At 37.8% G+C, this 22,848-nt stretch overlaps 1 long non-coding RNA gene across 7 annotated transcripts in view; it reads left to right on the plus strand.

Moving 5' to 3' along the window:
* Positions 1-2: 2 nt before the first annotated feature.
* LOC128075572 (uncharacterized) overlaps positions 3-22,848 on the plus strand; it is a 72,053-nt gene continuing 49,207 nt past the window's right edge. For 5 of the 7 annotated variants that reach the window (XR_008203898.1, XR_008203897.1, XR_008203900.1 and 2 more), the window contains exons 1-2: positions 3-296; positions 885-987. This is a non-coding gene — a long non-coding RNA (uncharacterized LOC128075572). The remainder of the gene's footprint in view (positions 297-884; positions 988-22,848) is intronic. The other 2 variants (XR_008203902.1, XR_008203903.1) reach the window with 1 other exon arrangement.

Raw genomic sequence — 22,848 nt, forward strand, 5'->3', positions numbered from 1 at the left:
ACCCGCAGCCGGCGGCACGCCGCCCGCCCCCGCGGATTACAGTCCGCACCACTTCCCGCGCCTGCGCCGCGAGCACGCGCACGCGGTGGGGCTCCGCCTCCCCTCACACGTTCCCGCCTCCTTCCCGTGAGTCCCGGCGGCGCTTGGCTTCGCTGGGCGGAGTGCGTGTTCCACCGGTGGCTGGGGTTGCGTCAGCTGTAGCAGCAGGTCCGCAAAAACCTGCTAGGATGCGAGATAAAACCATCATCTGTGAGATTTATGGTGTGCATAATTTCAGTCTCGTCAATAGCTTGATTGTGAGTAAAATTACACGCACAGACTCCACCTGAGACACCCCCCCCCAGAACTGGGATCCCCGTCTCACGGGGCGGGCAGGGATGCACTTCAGGACCGGGCTGTTCGTCCTTCTGACGGCTTCCCGCTTTATCGTGGTCCTGTGTGAGCCAAGGGCTGTACACAAAACAGTACAAAAAGAGGCAACGTTGTTAGTTCAGCTAATTCTAAATACCTCATAGGAACTCATTAAAGAGAAGCAGAGCCACAAAATTATTAATACAGCTTTTTGAAAGTGCGCAAAATTGCCTTTTTTTGAGAGAGAGATAATGGCAAAATGAAAACCTTATTTATGAGTATCCATGGGAAGCATTGCTGAGTGGCTGCCCTGGAGTGGAATGCATACCTTTGAGCGTTCCCAAAACTCTTCCAGACACAAGATTCAATACTGACAAAGTGGCAAAAAGATCTACCTACAAGAATCTTGTCTAAACTGTCAACCCCCCCGAAAAAACAGCAATAAAACCGAAAGCAAAACAAAGCCAACACAATTTTCTCAATATTCACTAGATGGCAGCTGATCTTCAAGAATGACTCGTTTCTCCTTGCAGATCCAACAGTTCCAAGGGAGTAGACATCAGCTCTTAGAGAAATCGAACGTTGCCCATCACTGTCTTTGCTGTGTTTCAAATATCAAACTGAAAATCCAACACAGTGAGTGTTCAGATATTTTCAACTGCATTACTTTCTGCTTTTTTTTTTTTTTATGGTCAATTTCTTACTACTAACTTATGGGGAGGAATGTTCCCTCATCATTTGCTTTTGTATTTCATGGCCAGCTATACATCTTCTAAAGAGCATTTGTTCTTTGTGAGACCATTCCTAGTTCTTTCTAGCAATCTGCAGCTGTCTATGAAGTCGTTCCAAGCTTTCTAAGAATTCTGAGCATCCTTTCTGGGAACATTTTTGGTACTTCCTTTGAAGCCATATCTTGTAAGTTAAGAATATTTTGTACTTTGATTCAGTCTTCCATCTGAACAATTTATTTTTGCCTCACAAGTTTATATGAGTTGCTGCCTGATTTAAATAGCAGGTCACTTCATTGTTTTCAGTCATGTAAAGGTGAATTGTCCATATATTCTAATGAAGAAGGCATTAGTAATATTATTACTGTCAGTAAAATCTATTAAAGATAGAAGCATTCAAGTTGTTAATTACTTTTTCTTCCTCCTAGCCCAATGCAAACAAAAACACTGTAGTACTTCTTGCTTTTGGAAACAAATACTAACATATCCACTATATACACTGGATATCTGGCATTACTCTGTACATCATTGTTGACATAGAGTTTACTTGGTAAAAAAAGTTTTTATGCTTTCCTAAATCACTCATACAAGCTCTCAAAACAGGGAAATCTGATCATATATTTGTCCAATACCTGCATGTGTCACCAGTAGCAGCACCTATTAGCAAGTGAAAACATAGAAGAAAATAGAAACAAGTGACTTAGGTGACTTTTTACTACTAAAGCATTTAATATACTACAAAGCATTTTGTTTCTGAATGCTCTTCTGCACTACCTGTATAATCAACAAACATACAGAGTGGTTGGGGTGGTACCAATGGAGCGGACAGCTAGAAAGATTTCATGGCAGGAAAAAAAAAAAAATAAAATAAAAATAAAACCACTCACCTGTACCCTGGGCCAGTAGGAAAACTCAACAGGATCAACCTCCAGGCAGAGGACCTTCCTTAGTGGCAGTCAGCCCTTAAATGGGGTCTTGGAGAGATGCAGCCAGGCTCCACCCCCTTCAGGTCACGCAGCTGAATTGCCTTCACCTGTACTCCCATGGCTGACTCAGTGCTTGCCTCAGGTGATCAATCAGAGGTTCAGGCCGTGATTCAATAGTTCCCATACAGCTACCTCATCAGTAAAGGCAGTTGCTAAAATTTATATCTGATCTTTTAGAAGTGATAGTTCTTAGATACTAATATTTCTTCCTTTAGTGATGTCCTGGTGGTAGCACGTAGAACCTCATTCCAATGAGTAGAACTTAATGAAAAATCATTAATGATTTAACAGGCTTTTCAGAAAGCTCCTAAAACTTATCAGATCTCTGGATACACTGAAGTGTTAATTACCCTGTTTTCACCTGGGGCCTCCACCCGCACCTGTGCCCATGGGTGATGCTTTATTTAAAGCCTGGTCTTTACTACCTGAGCTGTATTATTGATGTTTGTCTTCAGAAGTGGTGGTACTACATCTATGCTTCTCATGGGTAAGGGCCTGCCCTAAGGCAGGCTAGACTAGTTTACCTGTGGGCCTGTTTCATCTCTGTTAGTTTGTTTGGTGAGTTGGGCTCCTAGCTGACTTCTTCTCTGTATCACCTGGCTAGCGTGGGCTTGAGCCTATCAAGTTTGGTTTTTCATCCTATAGAGCTGATAGCCTTTGTACTGTGACAAAAACTTTTTTTTTTATAGTGTTACCGGTATATTATTGTTATGTGGGAATACGTGCATTGGAGATGTTCATCATGAATATGGGCTTCTTTAAGAAGTTGACCTGTTTCATTTTTTAACTTATCTAAGTCCTTAATAAATAGTGTTCAGTTGTTACGTTTGTCTGTGATTACTTTTGAGTTCCTGAGTACTTCAGGTTCCTGTAGTGGAAATACTAAGTCATGGCCTGAAGCAGAGATTGAGCACCTGGTAGAGAGGTAGGGCCAACCCATGTGAGTTCAGTTGCATGCAATGCAGTGCACCTGAGTGACTGAAAGGGGTTGAGCCAGGATCAACCCCTTCCCAGACCTCATTTAAGGGTTGAAGCAGTAGAGGCAAGGGTGTCTTGCTGGAGATTCACACATACATGAGGCCTTCTGAGAGTAAGTAGATTCTTTCTTATATCTTTCCTTTATTGCTGTGCTGTGGCTGCTGTATTTGAACGTATGCTCAGCTGTTGTAGCCTGGGGCTTTGCTGTCGTTGCTGCACTTTCCATTGCATGATGGTGTTACAGTTCCCTTATTTGTATATGCTGTGAAAGCTGGGTCATATGTGATTTTCCCTTCTTACCTTTTTTGTGTCTGGTCTGTGCAACTTATAGTAAGGTGTAATGATGTATGCTGGCATCTTATTCTTTTGTTGTGAGCACTATGTTCCTTAGTGTGAAACTCAAAGGTGCTGGGATAAGCTGTAATTCAGCCACTTGAAATGAAGAGTCACCTGTTCTACTTGCAGGCTATGACACTGTAAAGGTAGAATGTGTGAGCAGAAGTTGCCTAGTATTAAATGGGGAGGTTGGTGGCCCTGTATGTGGCAGGGGGGTTGGAGATTCATGATCCTTCAGCTACTTTCCAATCCTGGCCATTCTGTGATTCTGTATGATTCTGTGATGATTGTTTCTACTTCTCTTTGATTTATCAGGTAATATAATAAACTTCAGCAAGGTAAGAAAATCTGTTTAATGGTATTAAAACAACTGCTTCTAAGTGCTGTAGGACAACTTAATTTCTTAGTGCCTTTGAAAATGTATTTCATCATCTGAAGTTCTGATGCAGAAGAGTAACACTATATTCAATTACTTAATAAATTTTCAGAGAGCTTTGTTTGTCATTTATGGAGGTTGTTAGGCCTGCTTCTGATGCATCAATGCCTTAAAGAGAAAAAAATATCTAAGTTCTTTCCCGTGTTCACTTTGTGTATAGAGTGAACAAATGCCATCTAATGTTTAAATAAGTGGATGGTAGTCAGTAACTTTATTGCTGTTATCTATTTGCAGTGAACTGGAAAAGCTGGTTTCTTTTATAAAACAATAGGCTGGCTGAGAATGCCGATGTAGATGGTTCGATTTAATGATCATTGTATCACAGAAATGTACTGCTGGAAAAACTATTCTGTCACTGCTTGGAAATTCAGTTAGTTATAAATTACTTCCCTCATTCTTGTGTTGGTGGTTTGCATGAGAACATATTAAAATGTTAGAATAATTCTAACTTGCATGAGATTAAGTAAATTCTTTCATATGGTTTCTCTGTTTTCTCTTGTAAAGAGGACAAGAACTCTAGGAGAGGTGATAGTAGAACTTAGTTATATGAATATTTATTTTTCATGTTCAATATACTAATAACAAGCTTACCTGATTAGAGCTGGATATGTTAACTCCCACCTTCAACTTCCTGAGACCACTGTGGGCTTGACACTACCTAAGAAATGCCAATTATGCTAGAAAATCTGACTTGAATTTATTACCAGTTATTTGATACAGATATACCACATACAGCACTGAGTCTTGATTTCTGTTAGGCTATTGTGAACTAAGTACAATGTATTTGGTTTTTCTGCTGCACCAATTGTCTTTCAGGCATCGAGTATACTACAGTATCAATAGCAGTCCTCTGTGTTGCTTAAGAAGAACAAATAGTAGCCTAAGTCGAAAGGGACCAAGACAGCAAAGAAAGGTCAGAAATCTTGGACTAAGATTTTATGAAGAACAGTATAGAATAGAAAAGACATCTGAAGAGAAATCTAGTAGTTGTTTGGACAGTGGTCTGTTTCTTATGGGAAGGGGTGTGAATGCTTCTACAGAACTTATTTTAATATGAAACATCAGAATTGCTATATATTTTCTTCATGTTTATGCTCAGTTTATACTTCAGCTCAAGAGAAGTTTCTGAAAATCCTTGGGGACACAGTCCATCTGACTGCTGGTTGGAGTGACTGTCTCTTAGTAATATTAGTTTTTCCTTCTGCATTTGGGAGGAGTCTTATGCCTTCAGCGTTCTTCTTTTCTAAAACAAAGATCTTGGAACACAATCATGCCCAAATATCAACATATTTTCCCTTGTCATCATTGCTTAAAATTAGATAAATTATTTTGGGCTTGTATGAATTGTCACTTGTCTCTATTCTTGTCTTTCTGTTTCAAGCTGCTGCATTTTCCTTTTCTAGCTGTTTCCTAATACTTCTGTAATGAGCCACCTTTTCTACTTACCACCCCAACCTTTGATTACTGAGCTTACCAAAGTGAGATGGTTATGATTTACAGGGGAAGTGGGAATGATTGCAAGACTGCCAGAAGAGCTCCGTACCTTCATGTTACAATGCAGAATATTCTCAGAATTAAATGCTCTTTTAAAACATGCTGACTATTAAGTGCTAGCAGTTAAGTAATGTACAGAATAATAGAATCACAAGGTTGGAAACAACCTAGAAGATCATCTAGTCCAACCATCTTCTCATTACCACCACTACAGTAATCTAAACCGTATCTCGCACTCCTCATCCAGATGCCTCTTAAACACTGCCAGGGATGGTGACTCCACCACCTCCCTGGGCAGCCATTCCAATGCCTGACCACTCTCTGAAAGTTTTTCCTTGTGTCCAACCTAAACCTCCTCTGGTACAACTTGCAGCCATTTCCCCGGGTCCTGTTCACTGCCTGGGAGAAGAGGCCAAACCCGTCTTCACCACAGCCTCCCTTCAGGAAGTTGTAGAGCGCAGTGAGGTCTCCCCTGAGCCTCCTCTTCTCCAGACTAAATCCCAGCTCCCTCAGCTGCTCCTCATAAGACTTGTGCTCTAGATCCCTCACCAGTTTTGCTGCCCTTCTCTGGACATGCTCCAGGGCCTCAATGTCTTTCAATGGCTTCTAGGTGTGAAGCCCAGTGGACTGGGCATGAGTGCAATGCAGTTGTGTTACTGTTCACACTGCACCATCTTTGGCTTTGTTTCTTTTTGTGCTTTTAGGTCTTGCATTAAGACAGCTAGCTAAATAATGAAATTCTCCTTGATGTGTTGTTGGTTTAGTTTTACTTTAAATTAAATTTAGATACCAAGGAGCAATAATTTAATTCTGTCACTTGTTTCTGTTAGTGAAATGAGTGTAATATGTGCTGATTTTTTCCTTACTGTTTCACATGGATATTATTCCTGTTCTGTTATCAAGTTCTTTTGTTAAAGAAATTCAAAGCAGTGAATAGTGCAGATACCAAATTAATCCACCTGACTCAACTAACGAGTTACATTTATTGCTTCATTATTGCAGTGATTTTCAGGCATTTTAACTGACACAGATCTATTACTGTCCAAGCATCAGATCTGATGCCAAACTGACTGAAAACAACACTTTTAGTTGTAGCTTGATCCAAAGCAAGAGATTACATGAAAAATTCAACTTCAGATGTTCGAAATTGAAATTTGAATACTCTAATGAAGTTAGAACATCACTTCCTTGTTTAACAGAATTCCTTCTACTGAAAAATAAACCAGCAGTCTCAATAGTTAACTTTGGTTTTTATTGTTCTAAAAATCCTTAGTATGGGCTCCAAGGGACTGAATCTCTGGCTGGGATTTATCTAAACAACAAATTAATAAATGGAAAATTGAAAATGATGTTTTTCAACTCTCCTACTGTTTAATGTAGAACTCTAGGGATGTTCAAATATATCTCATTGGTTGATATTTCAGAAAACATTTTGTGAAATTTTGTTACTGTTTTTGTTGCTTTGTTAGGGCATTGCAGGGAAAATGATGAAGTAGATAAGACAAGTCATGTATATACACTCACATCTAAAAACTGGTTTAAATTGCCAGTCTATTGGTGAAAACTGGGTGTGTTTGGTTTCTCAGACTGTAGTACTGTCATGAATGTTTTGCTGTCCTGATGAAAGCATCTGTTGCTTGCTACAGTCTGCTTTTCCTCCTTTATAATTTTTGAGAATGCGACAGCTGAATTTTTCCAACATCTAGCAAATGTCAGTTAGTATATGTGAGCCTAACTGCTCAAAAGCAGCTTGATATCAGTACTTGGAAAAGGACAGGACTGTATTTACACAGTGAGCTGACAGCATCAGGAGATGCGTTTGTTGCACTTTGTTTTCCCCCAGTTAGTATGTAAGATAAGGGACATCGCTTTTTGATTTGTGCTAAGGCCTCACTGAGTTCTTACTACTGTATCAATATCCCCCAAAGTACCTGGCAAGCCCATCCAATAGCAATAATGTGATTCTATTAGCAGCATACTCTTGCCTTAATTTTAGGACAGGGAGAGGTAGCCGAGCATCTTTCATTGTAAACTTTAAAAAAAAAAAAAAAAAAAAGCAATGAACAGTCCTCAGCAAAACCTAAGCAACTTAGGTTCAGTGCAACCTTTTGTTACCTTTCAGAGTGTTAATGTAAAAATGGCAGTGAACAAAGTGATGCTTCTGTGTCAAAATGGATTTCTCCTTTCTATTTCCAGTGCTCTCTAGTTTTGTGTTGTTGGTATATTGTGTAGTATGCAACTTAAATAAATACATTCTGTCCATGTAGTGTTCTCTTGAGATGAACATTCAAGCTTTCCTTTGTAGAAATATCTATAGCATAGGATAGATTTATCAAGCTTAAAAAAGGTGGTGTTAAATATAATTACTTTAACATCTGAAGTAATGCTTTTAGTTATAGAATTTCTAACTGTAGAATCTGTAGTAGATGTAACTGAACACACAGAGCATAATTTAGCAAAGGCTAAATCACTCAAATCGTTGTGGCAACTTGAAAAATGTCTTGAACTTTGCTAGCCTGAAGGCACTGTTTTATTTCCAGAATCTTTCCCAAAGGAGGTTCCTGATGAGAGTAGCTTCAACTGTAATTGAGTGTAGAACTTAAAGTTTGGGAAAGATTAAAGTGTGCAATTAAAAAAAGTGTAACCGTCACTTGTCAAATTGTCAAATAGTCTTGCTGGTGGTAAGCAGCTGTTTGTTACCCTTGTGCTGAACTGTAGTCTTTGAAGCAATGTTAGGGAAATTCACCTGCTGAGCTTGGCAGAGCTGCATCCAGTCACAGCAGATCTCAATTTGACTTCAAATGTCCTTGTATATGCTAGCAAGATAAGAATTTACTGATCTCTGGAATAAATTGGTTAAAACATATAGTTCTTATTGCATGAAGATGCAGCCTTAAAAGTAGTACTAACAAAGTTGTTGATGCATCAATACAAAATTTATTGATACATTAATACGAGCTTCTTATCGTTGCCCTGCTCATTTGAATAAGACAGGTCCTTTAGTTTGGGAAATTCTTGGCAAAGTTTGTGCACTTCAAAGGTAGAATAACTGTAGGGCATCTCGGTCTCAAAGGAAGCCTCTTCTGCAGTGTGTCCTACAGAACCAGAACTTTTCAGCTAAATAGTTTGCAAGTTAAATTTAGCTTTTAACTGAATTACAATTTAGAGTCCAGATTTGTAATCCAGTGGAGCAAGGTGTGTGGTTCAGTGCTTACTGAGAAGTCATTTTGAGTGGAAAAGTCATTTTCACTCAAAATGACTTCTCACTATCCTTTAAGTATCCTTAAAGTGTATTAACCTGCATAAATCGTAACTCAGGAATTCATACTTCTGAGGTAGGTGGTAATGCTCTTCCATAGATCCAAGGTACTGGAAGTGATGGCTAAATGAACTTAAAGATTAATTCTTTTAGTTTGGATGATTTAAGTAGATCTGGCTATTGAAACAATAGTAAAAAATGAAGCTTCAGTTTTTCCCACTTCTTTGAATGGGAAGATCTCTGTAGAAACACTTTTCTCTCAGTCATGCAAATTGTTTTATCCACTTGATTTTTCACTTTTTTTAGTCTTTCAAAGCTGTTAGAGATTGTTATTCATATTTTCCCTTAAGAAAACAAAGGACCAGACTGACACAGTTCTTTCAAGATTTATATCCAACTTTTACCTTCACCAAACCCAGCAGGAGGTTGAGATACAAGATCAAAATCTTTGGCATTCTGTTTGCTTCATTGCTTAGTTACAGCTTTTGGTTTTTTGGACAGTAGAAACAGCAGCTCAGTTGGTGATAAATTCTCTTACAGAACTTGTGTGAGAAATCTCGCTGACTTCAGTGAGAGCTGGACAGAACCCTGACAGCCAATCCAGGAGCAATGCCTACACTGCATGGAATAGTACGTAACCAGTCAGGTTGGCATGAGGCTTGTGAAGTCCCTGTGCAAGTGGCTGTGTTTAGTTCTCAAATATTGCCTGCTGATCAAAGTACTTTTTCAGACTGATTGCACTGTTTTAAGTACTTGCTCTGGTAAGGAGTTTGCTCTAGACTTCGAGGTTTGAATGTCTAGCTAGAACACATGATGTTTGTGAACATAACTAGTAGTCAAGATTTTACTTTTCTATTCTGCTAAATGTATTGTTCTCTATTTACTGGTTTAATTTTTCTTGTTCAAAATGATACTGCCTTCCAAAGAAGAAATACTTTTTGAGAGAGTTGTTAACAGGGACATGGAGTGATGGAAGTGCTTTCATGTACTTGCTTTTCAAAAGGAGCTGAGGATCTGCCCCATTAATTATGTGGTTAATGGAAGGAAGCCATTGAACAGGGAGAGGGGGAATAATTAGCTAACTGGTGCAAACACTGTGAGAACACCTACCCACAGGATGACTGTTCTTACTACAGCTCAGGTTTGGAACAGAGTAGGTACAGAGTCTTCCAGCTTCAGATTCTCCTGTGTCTCTCAATATTTGACTGAAAAATATCTCTGCTACATAAAATTAAACACTTCAGAGTCATTTACATAACTTTTGCCTTTGTGGTGCATTGCATTATCTGAGACTAATTTAAAACAGACTTTTATGAAGTCATCTTTCAGGAAAACTAACTTAAAATGGAAATCAGGAGGCAGTATTTAAAAAAAGGAAAAAAAAAGCCATTTACAGTTGACTTCTGGAGAAATGTCCCCACACTGGGAGTGTTCTGAAGCTTTAGTGGGCACAGTACCCTTCACCCATATCCTGACTCCCTTCAGCTGCTGAAGTAAAATGAAAAATGTCAGATTTGTTCTCACTATCCTTGCAAGGAAACCTTGCTTCTCATAGTTGTCTAATTTTTTTCTTTTAACCTTAGTGATCTGCTGGAATAATATTTCAAATCGTTTAAATTTCCAGTAAGTATTACTCAATAATATACATGAATGATGTTTAGCAAGCAGACAATGTGCAGACCTGTCACTTTAATGAAGTATTCTCCAATTTTTGTTAACAGTAATAAACAAGAACATGCAGTAGAGAGCCTGAGAGGGTGCTTTAGCAATGAGGAAAGGCATGGTGAAAGCTGTCATTGTCACCATCTCCTGCTGCACTGGAGAAAATGCTGGAGGGAGGTGGCTGTTTGGGAATTCCCATCACTTCTCTTGCCAACTGGCTCCAGGGGAAACTTTTCTGTGCTTCCCCTGCCTCTGCCCCCTGTAATGTGTGGCATCAGTCTGAGGACTGAAAATGAAATGCTGTGACGGGTCGCATGTATAACATCCTTTGTGCAACGGACATGGAATAGGAAAATGTTTTAAGGCCTAAGGAGTCTGTTGAAGGGAAGTCATCCATGAGGAAAAAATCTGGCAGAACACTGTAGTTATCTATCAGCTCAGAGCTGCTGTTTGCTTCTGTTGAGCCAAGAATACACAGGATGCAGCGTTACGCTCAGGTCTACGTGGGTGCCTCACCAAGAGAGCTTAATGTGCCTTGAGCTCCTGTGTCTCATTTCCTTTTCATGAGAGTAACTTAGCTGGTGTTTTGCACATTGTAACAGTCATAGCTTTATAAGAATTGGAAATGGGCATATGAGATCAGATTAATTATTTTGTCCCTAACGTTTTTGCTTTTTTTATGGCCTTGTTAAAAACTTGAAAGGAGAAGTAGAGAAAATTCACAGTAGTGAGGTTAGTGTTTAGCAGAATAATAAGGTATGGAATGTACCCTTCATTAAGGAAATAGTTTTTCAGATTTTTTCCTTCTGTACAAGAATTTACTTTTTTAAAAAGTAGCTTTTGTAGTAGTTTAGCTAAAATTATCTTGTGCTGCATTTTCCTATCGTGAATTTAAATGATCCAAAAAGTGAACTTGTTTGGCTTACTGCTGCATTTTTACAATTATTTCAACCTCTGCCTGCACTGCACCTGCCTTGTGGCGACATCTGCTGGGAGAAGCAGGAAGCCTTTATTGTAATTACAGCGCTTTGGAATGAAAGTTAATTGCACTCTGCATTTGAGGTTATCTTTTTGTCTTATCGACTCTGCATACAGATGTAGCTGTATTAAGGAATAATTACTAAATACTCATAATGCTAAATTTGTGCTTTAAGTATTCGAAGTGTCACACTGATGGATGTTCCAAATAAGTACTTATCCTTTCCTTCTGGTTTTACGTTTGGTATGTAAACACTGGAAAAAATCAAAGTGGGGAAAATATAGATGAGAAATCACCTTTTATTTCTGTAGAGTTGAAGAGGTGATGGAAATATAATTGGATAAGAAACCTCGAGGTCCATGCCTAGCTTTACAATATAATATGTTGGTTGAAAATCTGAACAAATTGCAGTGCTCACCTGGAATATATTAAGTGATACTTAAAGATCACTATTGTATAAGCAGTTCCTGATTAGTTCCTTTTACAAACATATTTTGTTTTGTTTTTCTTTTTGCATGATTATCACTTATTTTCTGACATTTGTTTTATTTTGGTTTCTTGAGCCAGAATTAAATGCAGCACACCTGGATCTTTGCTTACTGTGGCTTATCCTATGTTATTTCCCCTAAATCTTGTATTTTATTTCCTTTTGCCTTAGCTTTTTTTCTGCCTTAATATGTCAGTGCTTCTTATTTAGGGCAAAGGAATCTTTTCTACACTGAGAACTCTTACCATACAAAGAACTTGATTCCTGTACTGCAATTGAGTTTTATCTTTTTTTCCCTTGATTTGGAATTTTTTTTACATCACTTTTCTTATCTTGCCTCTTTTTTTTTTTTTTTTCCCCTTTATTGTGTGATCATGTACTTTTCTGCTTTGTATTCTCTTCTCAGTCTCCTGTTTTATCACTTTGTGCACATTTTAGATGAAAACACCAAGAAATTGTGTGAGTATTTACTGACTTTATGTAATGGAACTTTATTGCATATTTTATAATTGGAGTCATGCCTCTTTTCAGTTGATCCCACTAGAATCCTTCCTATCTTGTTTTGCTGCTGTTGTGCCTCTAGCCCCAGTATTAGTGATTATTGCAAAGATGCCACTGACAGCTCTTATTTTAAATAATTTACAGAGCTTTTAGAAATCAGATAATAGATCTCAGACTGTTCCCGTACAATATGGGCACTTAAACTGCAGGACTTCTGTGTGCTGAGAAGGGGAACTTTCGGGGGTTGCTTAGCAGCTTCTCCAAGGAGATAATAGATGTCACTAAGAATTAGAAACAGCTGATGAAGAATGACAGTAATGTGTAATAACAGATGTTAGTGCTCACCTAAAGAGGACTAGTAAATAAGATGTTAGATGCCAAATATGCTATAATTATTTATCTATTTTAAGCAGGAGATGAAAATGAGGAGGATTAAAGGCCTTAAATATGTTGTTAGATTCATAGTCAGCAAAATTCCTTTTGTTAGGTAACTTCAAGTGTCAAAACAAAACAGTTCATTGTAAAGTGGTACTTAAGAGGGCGTAAGCATGAACTCCCACTTTTGTGTGGCTGCCTTTTAGTGAGATGATGTATCTGAAGACAATTCGCAGGAGTCTTCAATGTGCGTTAGTGAATTAATTTGAAACTGCTTTTTAGATGACCCAACTGCTGAAGCAGACTTAAATTTGGCCAGTTGGTTACTTGATAGTATCTGTTGTATAGCCAATGCAGATGGACTGTATGATGCTTAGTAAGTTTTTTTCCTATTCTCTCTGATGTGTTGCCCTTAATCTTTCACCACTTGTACACCACATGCCCCAAAGCATCCATCAGTGCAGTTAGTCATAACCAAATAAGTGAGATAAAAATTCCTTATTTTTGGTATCTTCAGCTTTTCTCTAATTTTTTTTTAAATTACCAGATGCTAACAGTTCTTCAAGTCTTCTCTCAAAATCTTTGCAAAGCACACCATGTTAAAATCATGCTGCTCTTAGTGACACATGTAAGTCACACAGAGCAGTAATGAAAAGCAGTCCAGTCTGTTCTGAATTTTGGATTCTGTCACAATTACACTTATGTACTTTCTATCATAAAACTGAAATTTGAATGAGATCCTTACTGAGAAGGAAATTACAGACAACCTCCATGGACGTATTCATCTTTTTCCCTGAGTGTTCCTCTATTCTAATGGGTTTGACAACACTGGCAGCACATTCGCTTTTTCATTAATGACAGCTTGTTATTGAATAGTTTGGAAATTTAATAGTACAGAGCTTAGATCCACTGTCCTTCTATAGTAAACCATGTGAGTAACTGTCAGTCTTCAAAGCAGTTCTGTTTGAATATGTCCGTATGAATACATATAATATAAATGAATTTGACCATGTATTTAAGACAATGATTTGTTTCCTTCATAACTGCAGTCATTCTTTCACAAAGCACAAAGAATGGTGCTATCTCATTTTATTTCTGTCGTCTTGGACAGCCAGATTATTCCATTGTTCAAACATAAAGAGCTACTTTTCTGCTATATTTTAGATGCACAAATTCAGTAAGATTGCACAAAGTCTGAGTTGTGCCATGCATTTCAGTTTTCCTTTCCTGTTCTAGTTCTGACTGAATTAACACCTGATGCCAGGGTGATTCTCCTCAGCTCTTCTTTACAAACACAGAAGTACAGCATTAAGGACCCAATGAATCTCCAGTCAGTCTTTACTTTGTAAAATCTTGTGCTCCTGGAATGAGGTACCTTTCCAGTTGTGTACAGTCCAAGTAATTTCTTCTTGTCTTAATTCTGCATTCAACACAGTTGCTATGTAAGCACAGCACAGAGGCTAGAACTCTAATTTCATTTGTTTCAAATCCTGTAAAATGTACTGTTATTTTTATTGTTGTTCTGAGAACTGTTGGAAACTGCAGGAGAAATTAGTTGTTGTACAATGAGAAATGTGCACATAACAGGGATGCTGCCAGTGGGCTTAATACAAAGCAAAGGTGATATGCTGTAGAGCTCTGAAACTTTCTGGACAGTCGTTGCACAGATGAACTGTCTGCAACTATTGTGAAGGTGAGACTTCTTCCCTAACCAATCAGTTATCTGCAGCACTGTACTTCTGCTGTTGAATTAGTTACTATGTTTTTTCTGAACAACTGTTGAATTTACGCTTGTTCCCAACTCTGCAATTTTATCTATCAGGACAAGAAAGCTCAGTTTTTGAGATAATTCTGGTTGTTCACTTAAGGGACTTCTTTGCTGAGGATGTCCCTAGTGAGAGATGCAGGCCACCAACTTCTTTAGATTTTTCCTGAACGGCACCCAGGACTTGTATTCAATAATTGTAGTGATGACTTGCACTTAATTTTTTATTCTTTTCAGAATTACATCTTTTTTTATCACCACAACATAAAAAGTTATCTCTAAGTATGACATTTCATTCTAAAAGACTTTTTCCAAAGGACGAGTAGATTGGCAGCTTTGGAAACACTTCTGTAATCATCTCTCAGAGCTTTTCTAACATGCTATTTTAGGTTTACTTTGTCTTAAAACAAATATTCAGAATATGTAGCTAGAACTTCTGTCTATGATATTATTCCCAAGAAAGGAAATCTGAAGTAATGTCCTGCTCATGGTCTGTCTGCGAAATCTTGTAAAGCACATATTAGAGAAATGAGGGAAGGTGAGAGGATTCAATCTGGAATGGATTACTGAACTGGCAAAGCCTGGCTTGCATTTTGAAATACTATATTCCACTGTGATTTTGTAATTTGTCTTGGTCATTTTTGTGTCATGGAAAAAGAAATCTATTTGCAGGTTTTTCAGCTCTTAGTGTGCACTGAGTAGATTCTCTTACTAATACCAGATGGCAATATTTTCCTGAGTTGTCTGGTTTTGTACTGGAAGACCCTAATTTTTCAGTATTTGTGGCTTCCAAATACTAAAGTAAATGTTAATGCTTGCTCTTGTATTACCAGGTCCTGAATGCCTTGCAATGCCAGTCCTGTTTTGATTGTCATTTTAATAGTAAGGATGGTGATTTGAGACTTCTCACATAGATTAAGAATTTATTGCCATAATTTTCTGACTTTAGGGAAGATCGTCTTTTGGGAAAAGACAGTCACTGTGTGTATCTACTTAAAATGCAGAGTGAAGTATAAGGGGCAGATTTCCAGCTGAGAATCTGCTCATAGGGGTCTTAATGATAGACAGACAACTTCTGAGTTTTTGGAGTTCTATTTGATCCAAATTCTTAGCTCATGAGACATGAACACTTCTCATTTTCACATTAACTGTTATGTTTTCGTTCATGGGCTGGAACTTCCCCACAGCTTTAGACTGTTTGGCCATAAGAGGAACGAAAAGAACTTTATCATGGACAGAGCACATCACTAGCATTGTCTCCTACTGCTTCTTTTGGAGGAGAGGACGTACTTTAGTGGTTTGTAGGAGCCTGATGGGCTCTAGATATCTTTGAGGAGTTAATAATGAAATAGAGGAAATGGAATCTGTCTTGGAAACTTAGGTGACTGTTGTTCTTAGGAAAGTTGTCCTGTAAACTTGGATCCTGTTCTCTTGCTGCATGAGTTTTGTTCAAAGGCAAAGGAGGAATTATATTCATAATGTGAATGAGAATAGATCCATTTAAAGTACACAAAGCCTCCTTTCTTTACCATAAATGGAATAAAAAGTCATTTTGCATCCTAATAATTTCCTGACTGTTTAGGTGCAGGGGCCTTTTCATTTTGTGAGCACTTGTGAAACTTTATTTAGGTTACTGCTACTTTCTGGTAGAATCTCAGAAAGATCACTGCTGAACAGATGAATGATTTCAGAAGTGTTCTGCCATGTATATTTAGTATATATCTAGCTAGTTAAAAGCTATAAATATTGGAACTTACCATGTGTTTCTTACAGAAGTTAAAATTTTGAGTGTTATCTACCAGTACTGTAGACAACAGTTCTTATGGTCAGTTTTGATTCCATTCCATTTAGAAATGGAGCAAGATTACAGTTCAGAATCTCTTGGATGTAGTTACTGCCCCTCAGCATTACAGTATTTTAACTGTAAAACAGTCAAAGCATTATATGGTTCCAAAGGTTAACAATTTTCACAGTAAAAGGAATATATATTTTTGAGTTTAGCAAACAAGTTTTTAGTGGACACAGGTTCCACTGTGCTTAGGCTGACTTGTAAAGACTTGTTTAGACTTCCTGTGTCCGTGACTGCATGCTTGGTTAAGAGTAATGCCAGATATAAGTATGGACAGAGATGAGAGGCTGGGATGCAGTGCTGGGCAGGTGGATCTAGGGATCCTGGCTGACAGGCTGTGGGAGCCAGCAGTGTGCTGTGGCAGCTGAGATGGCAAACCAACTTCTGTGGTGCATTAACCACAGGGTACACAGCCAGCTGGAAGAGGTGATTGTTGTGCTGTGCTTAGTGTTAGCACACCCTCATCTTGAATACTGTGTGCAGTCTGGGCTCTAGGATTTCAAAAAGGGGTTGAGATAGTTGAGTGCATCCAGTGAAGGGCAACAAAGCTGCGAGAAGAGGCTGAGTTCCGTGTGTTTGTATGCTTGGAGAAAGGTGATCTCTACCTCCATCTTAGGAAGGGAAGAGAAGGGGGAGTGCCCACATCTTTTCTGCGGCAGGATGTGGGGGAAGAGCTATAAGTTGTGTTGAGGCTGTTTGGACTAGATGTGAGGAAAAACCTCTTTACTGTGAGAATAGTAGCAAACTGGAACAGGCTTTCGGAGAGGACGTTGATGTCCTGTGCCTGTCCATGTTTAAGAGACATTTTTTTTAACACTCTTAATGACATGTTTTTACTTTGGGCTAGCCTCAAAGTAGTCAGACAGTTGGATTTAATCTTTGTAGGTTCTTGCCAACTGGAACTATTGTGTGTGTGTGTGTGTGTGTGTGTGTGTGTATTTCTTGATGATTTAGGGGTACATGGTTTAAAAACACATACTGAAGACCAGTTTACTTAGAATTTTTACTGCCAGGAGAAGCAAATAAGCTTTTGAAGTGTTGAAAAAAATTATGCCAACCCATGAGAGGAGAAGCTCTAAATACTTTGTGGAGTAGTGTAGGTACACAGCACAGTGCTACAGACAGGCTAACTGGCCTGTGCTGATTATTTTAATTTAATTTTACTGCTTCTAAATATGGGTCAGCACATTAGCAGCCAATTATGGTATCTCTACTTGGCACTGTTGTGTTGTCTCTTACCAAAAGTAATGGATGATTTATACTGAGCTATGAGTGTCTTATTCAAGAGCCTGTTAATTTCCTGTGTGGAAGAACTCAAAGTATTTGGTATTTCACATGCATAAATACTCATTTTCTGTTTACTTCATTCTGTGTCCAGGTCTGGCTCTATTCTCAGTAAACATGGATGCTGTGCTTTCCAGGGACTGTTTTGTGGAGTTTTCCATTATAAAGGGAAAACAAGATGTTATGAAATAGATTTAATATTTGGAATTCTATGTATGCTGAAGCCACATCTTCATAAATAACGTTATAGGTACTTGAATTTTCAGGTACCTTTCAATTCTCCCCACCTGTGCCAAACTTCAGGGAGATACTAATAAGGTGGCTTCAGGCATAAGTGTGAGTAGATGGGAAGGAGCACAGAAGTAGTGGTTCAGGTGACTGCTTCTTTTTGCATGTGGCCAAGTCCCAAGACTGGGCTTGTTCACTTTCAAACAAGAATTCACAGCTTCAAGCCTTCTAATAACATTACTTAGCTTTGTCAGCTAGAGAAATCTAAAGAGAAACTGTTCTATTTTTTCCTGTATCACGTGGCATTATTTTCCTTGAAAACGGTCACTAATTTTTCCCATTCTACAAATATTTTGCAGTCTCTTGACCTTGTCAGATACAAATGAAGAGCTGTACTAGATAAAACTGAATAGCTCCTCTCATGGTGACTTGGCCAGTCATGTAATTATTGATCTCTGTTCTTTGCTGCATAAGAAAATGTTGACTTCAGGGATTTTTCTAAATGGAAACTATTTTAACACTAAATATCTTTTTAAGGAGTCCTGCTTCATGTGTACTTTCAGAAGCTGTGGCACTGCAGCTTAAAACTCAGCATGTAAAGGATTATTTGTAACCTAAGATATTTAGCAGTGGATATGCTCAAGCAATTTTACAGATAGAGATAAAATGAAGTTTGTAATGAAAAGAACAATATGCTGTCAGCAGGAGTGTAATATGTGAATGATTCTGTTCATCATTATTCTGTTGCTATGGTCTTTTACAAATGAATTTAAACGTCTTGCTTTCATCTGGATTACTAATGGCTTTCTGACATCATGTTTGGTTGAGACTGACACTTCTGCCCCATGATATTGCCCCACTTACAGCAGCACACACCACTTAATGTTCTTCTAGAATGCTCCTGAGGTTCCTGCTGCTGCTTTCCTTGGTCAAATGAGCAGGCTATTGATGTCAAAAGAAGCTGTGCAGTCAGCACTCTAGGAAACAGGAGGGTCATCTTATTATGGAATCTAAGTTACAGTGACACTGCGACTCCCATCCTTGTGGAAGAAATGCCACCTAAAATGTCTGTACAGTTGAGTGGGTGTTACTGCTTCTCCTGTGACCAATACAAGCAAAATGGCAGGAGTACTGTAGACCTTCTTTAACATTTGTGTGTAGAAGGTGATGGGTGGTAACTTTTTCACATAGCTTTGGCAAATAACATATTTTTCACTTGTTAGTGAGATACAGGATTTGAGACAGAAATATGGGGAAAATATTATATGAATATACCTTAAAAACTTTTTTTGAGATCTTAGGCTACAGTTCTTAGGAATCAAAAGGCTTTATATAGCAGATATGTTACTGTTCACAAATAATTCATGCAAGGTCAGACACTTCGCTTAAGATACCTTGTTTTCCATCTGTAAGAAAATTCCTGTACCAATTATGGAACCACAAATTAAAATTATTCAGATCTGTCACAGCTGTACGTTCTAGAAAGTAACTGGGATTTTAGTACTGCTTATTGGTACCTTCTCTATGCCATCATGTAGTATGGGGACTTGCATTACTTCTCAGGAAGCCAGTTTGCAGTCCGTGTGTCATCATACTGACTAACTTGAACAGGGTTATTTATATTTGATTTTTGTTTTGAATGCAACTTTTGGTAGTCAAGCTCTTGCTGGTGTTAATCTTTAATTATTGCTTTCATACTTCACGAACAAACAGTAGATGGTCTAGGCAGTATCATTCAGATGCAAGAATGAACTATGATATACAGCACTTGTTTTGGGATATAAAACTCTGAAGACTGTGGATCTAAAATTCCATTTAGATTGCTAGTAAAGATTAAAACTTCCATTTTGATCATCTAGTATCTTGACCTAAGCTTTGTTCTACAAATTATCTGGAGAAATACTGCAGATAATTACATTTCCTACAACTCTTTTCTTTAAAGATTATCCAAATGCATTAGCACACCTGTAAAACCAAATTAAGTTAAATATGCTGCAACTAATATATGTTTCCCTACTGAAGATAAAGTACAGAAGACAACAGAAATGGAAAACCAGTACATTCTGGCTCTAGATGAAAATACTGCTGTTGAACTCTTTCCAGAACAACATGTACTTGGATCGGTATTAAAGAGAAGTATTGTGAATGTCTAAGCCAGATGACCTAGCACATTGATAGTGCAGGGCATATTTCACAGTTACACAAATACCTAAACTGTTTTTCTGTCCATAAAACAAGTATATTAGAATCTTAGCTAAAAGCAAGCAAACCTGTTTTTAAGTGCTTTTCTTCTGAAATTGACTCCAGTAGCTCAAAACTGCTGTATTACTGTTAAAGAGAAGCACTCTATTAACTCTTAATAACTTCAGGAAACAAGATGGGAAACGCTGCTCTATTTAATGTTTAGAAACCCCTCAAAGCTGCTATTTTTACACCCAATGTACCTTTAGGTAAAAAAGTCAACAGGCTTCTGCTTAGAGTAGTTAAAGTACTATTTATTGATGAGCATGGCTTTTTCCTATGTTTTTAGTTAATGCTATATAGAATACTGTGGCAAATGCTGGCGACATGAAAAGCTGTTCAAGGAAGATTTCTTGAAGTCCGCTGCCTTATTTCTGTTTCCATTTAATCTCCATTTTTCACTTTGCTGAGTGCCTGTTGTCTGGGATATTGCTATTCTCTACATTTCTTGAATACCTTGAAAATTTACCCTCTGAAGCCAGAAAACGGCACGATACAATTCTCATTGTTCAATTCCAAATTAAAAATATTCCTAGTTCCCTTTGTAGCTCTTGCACCACTATTCTCTCCCTGAGATGTATTTGCTGGGTATTTGCTATCATTTCCCAAAACATGTTCCCCAAACACTGAAATGCAAAAGGTAGACTTTTTTGTTGCTTTATGGTTTCCGTGGAGACCCTTTCAAAATATTCATTTTAAGTTTCCTGTAAACCTTGGTTATACCTCATCTTTATTGAATATAATAAAAAAATTATTGAAGTAACTCTACCACCTTCCTGAAGTGTTTTTTGTCTTGTTCTAGATGGAGCCAGGTTACAAAAATTTAAAAAATAGAGGTTTACAAGTCAAATTTACAGGATCTGACTCTTAAATACTTCTGCTTATTAGTTGTGGACGAATGAAGAACGTTGTTCTGGAAGCTGCCAAGAAAAAGGGCAGGAAATTGCAAGTGTGTTTCTGGGTAGATAAAAGATGCCAGTGAAATCACTTAGTTTGGCTGTCATATTGACCATCCTATGATCCCACTTGTCCTATTGTTGTAGGTAGATCATTATGAACGTATATTCTGGATCCACAGATTGGTATGTGGGTGCCTGAGAGTATCAGAAACTTGTCTCCTAAGATGGAGGCCCTGTCCAGAACAGGAAAATGTTGGCTCTGGAGGAGTTGGGAAAGTCAAGGTATCCATCAGAGAGAATACAAGGAAGGACTGATTGCCATGTAGGCACTTCCTACAGAGTAATTAACAATAGGAGCTCATTAACATCTTGTCATTTTTTCATATTTTACAATTCTACCAAATCTTTTAAGTCTTTTCTTTTTTCTTTAAAAAAAAAAAACACCTTGTTCTCCTCCGTATTTCTTACAGGATCTGGACTTTGTCCTTTTGAGGCACTAACTAATCACTTGTTTCCACAGAGAAGTTCAGGAAATTTTATTACAAAGACTAAGCAAGGATCTGCATTTTAATTTTCCTTTCTCAGAAACAGAAGAGTTTTGCCCAATGAAAAGTGTGGTAATTCTAGAGCTGAAGTGACTTATGGCTTTTTCTATCAGATCTTGTACCAATGGGAGAAGATGCTAGAAGCCTTCACAGGAAGGTTTGATATACTTCCTTCTCTGGAGGAGGATTTCTATTCAATCTATTGAAATGAGTGAACACTCCTAAAACCATCTATTTGGAGTCATGGCATATGAACTAGAAGCCAATTAACTGTAGCATGCCATTTAATCTGCATTTATTTTCATTCCCTCATCTATTTTGATAAACAGGAAATTGTTTTTAATGAGCAATTAAGGATGTAGTGGTAGAATGTTGTCTTAAGTGAAATTTCAATTTCACTTGTAGTATCAATTGATAATAGTATCAATTACTATGAATATAAGGACTTCTATACAGATGAGTCAAATCTTGAAAAAAATTAAATCATGAATACATGGTAGTAGACATGAAGATTATAATTGCTTTTATAAATGGGGTTGCTTGTAGCTTGAATGAAACATTTCTTACCATTCTTTCATCAAAATTACTTGATGCTGACTGGGATGAATTTCAGAGAATATTATTTCCTTTCTTGGTATATGGAAAAGGTTTTCTTAGTGCTCTGTTTAGAAATAAATGCCATGTAATGTCTAAACTCATGCATGACTTCACAAATTAAGTTTTGTGGGAAGAATGTTAAATTTAAGCCCCGAATACTTTTGAACTTCAGTTTTTAGGACCTACCAAGCACAGAGGTGGATTGGGCAGAATACAGGCTCTTTTTATAATAGTGCCTTCAATAGCCTATAGAAGTGAAAATATTAGTTTGATGCTTTGAATAAAACTCATTCTTTGCTCTGCTAAACAGAAGAGTGGTTTTGCCTAAACTTCTACTGTTGTTAAACTAATGCAAATACTTCTAACACTGGAACAAATGTTTATGCTGAGACAGTGTTCGTTTCTTTAGTGTGTTACTGGAACTTTATAGGCATTTCAATTTTTCCAAGTAAGAGTAGACTAAAAATATCAGAAGCTGTGTGTATTTTAGTCTTTTTTTTTTCCTGAATGAAAGGACTGTATATGCCATTTTGCATTTAATAGTCTTGCCTAGCAGTCTGATTTTTTTTGACTGCTGTTGTGATCTGTTTTATGTAACTTACGGCAAGTTTACATATTTTTCATGACTGTTAATACTAAATTCTATACTAGAAAAAGGTTTAGGAGTCCTTTACAAGAAAACATCCAGTGCCATGTGGTCATTGTGACAGCTTATCGGGAAGTGAAAAAGGATAAAAATAAAACCTGTTTAGCAAAACATCTACACATGTTTTAGTGCTTGATTCTCTTGATAGCATAAAGGACTAGGAGCGTGTGCATGTTTCTCTTAGCTTAGAATGGTTAATGAAATGAAGAGCTGAAATCAGGC

The sequence above is a fragment of the Tympanuchus pallidicinctus genome, unplaced genomic scaffold (assembly GCF_026119805.1).
Source record: "Tympanuchus pallidicinctus isolate F22 unplaced genomic scaffold, pur_lepc_1.0 scaffold12, whole genome shotgun sequence".
In the NCBI taxonomy this organism is placed as follows: Eukaryota; Metazoa; Chordata; class Aves; order Galliformes; family Phasianidae; genus Tympanuchus; species Tympanuchus pallidicinctus.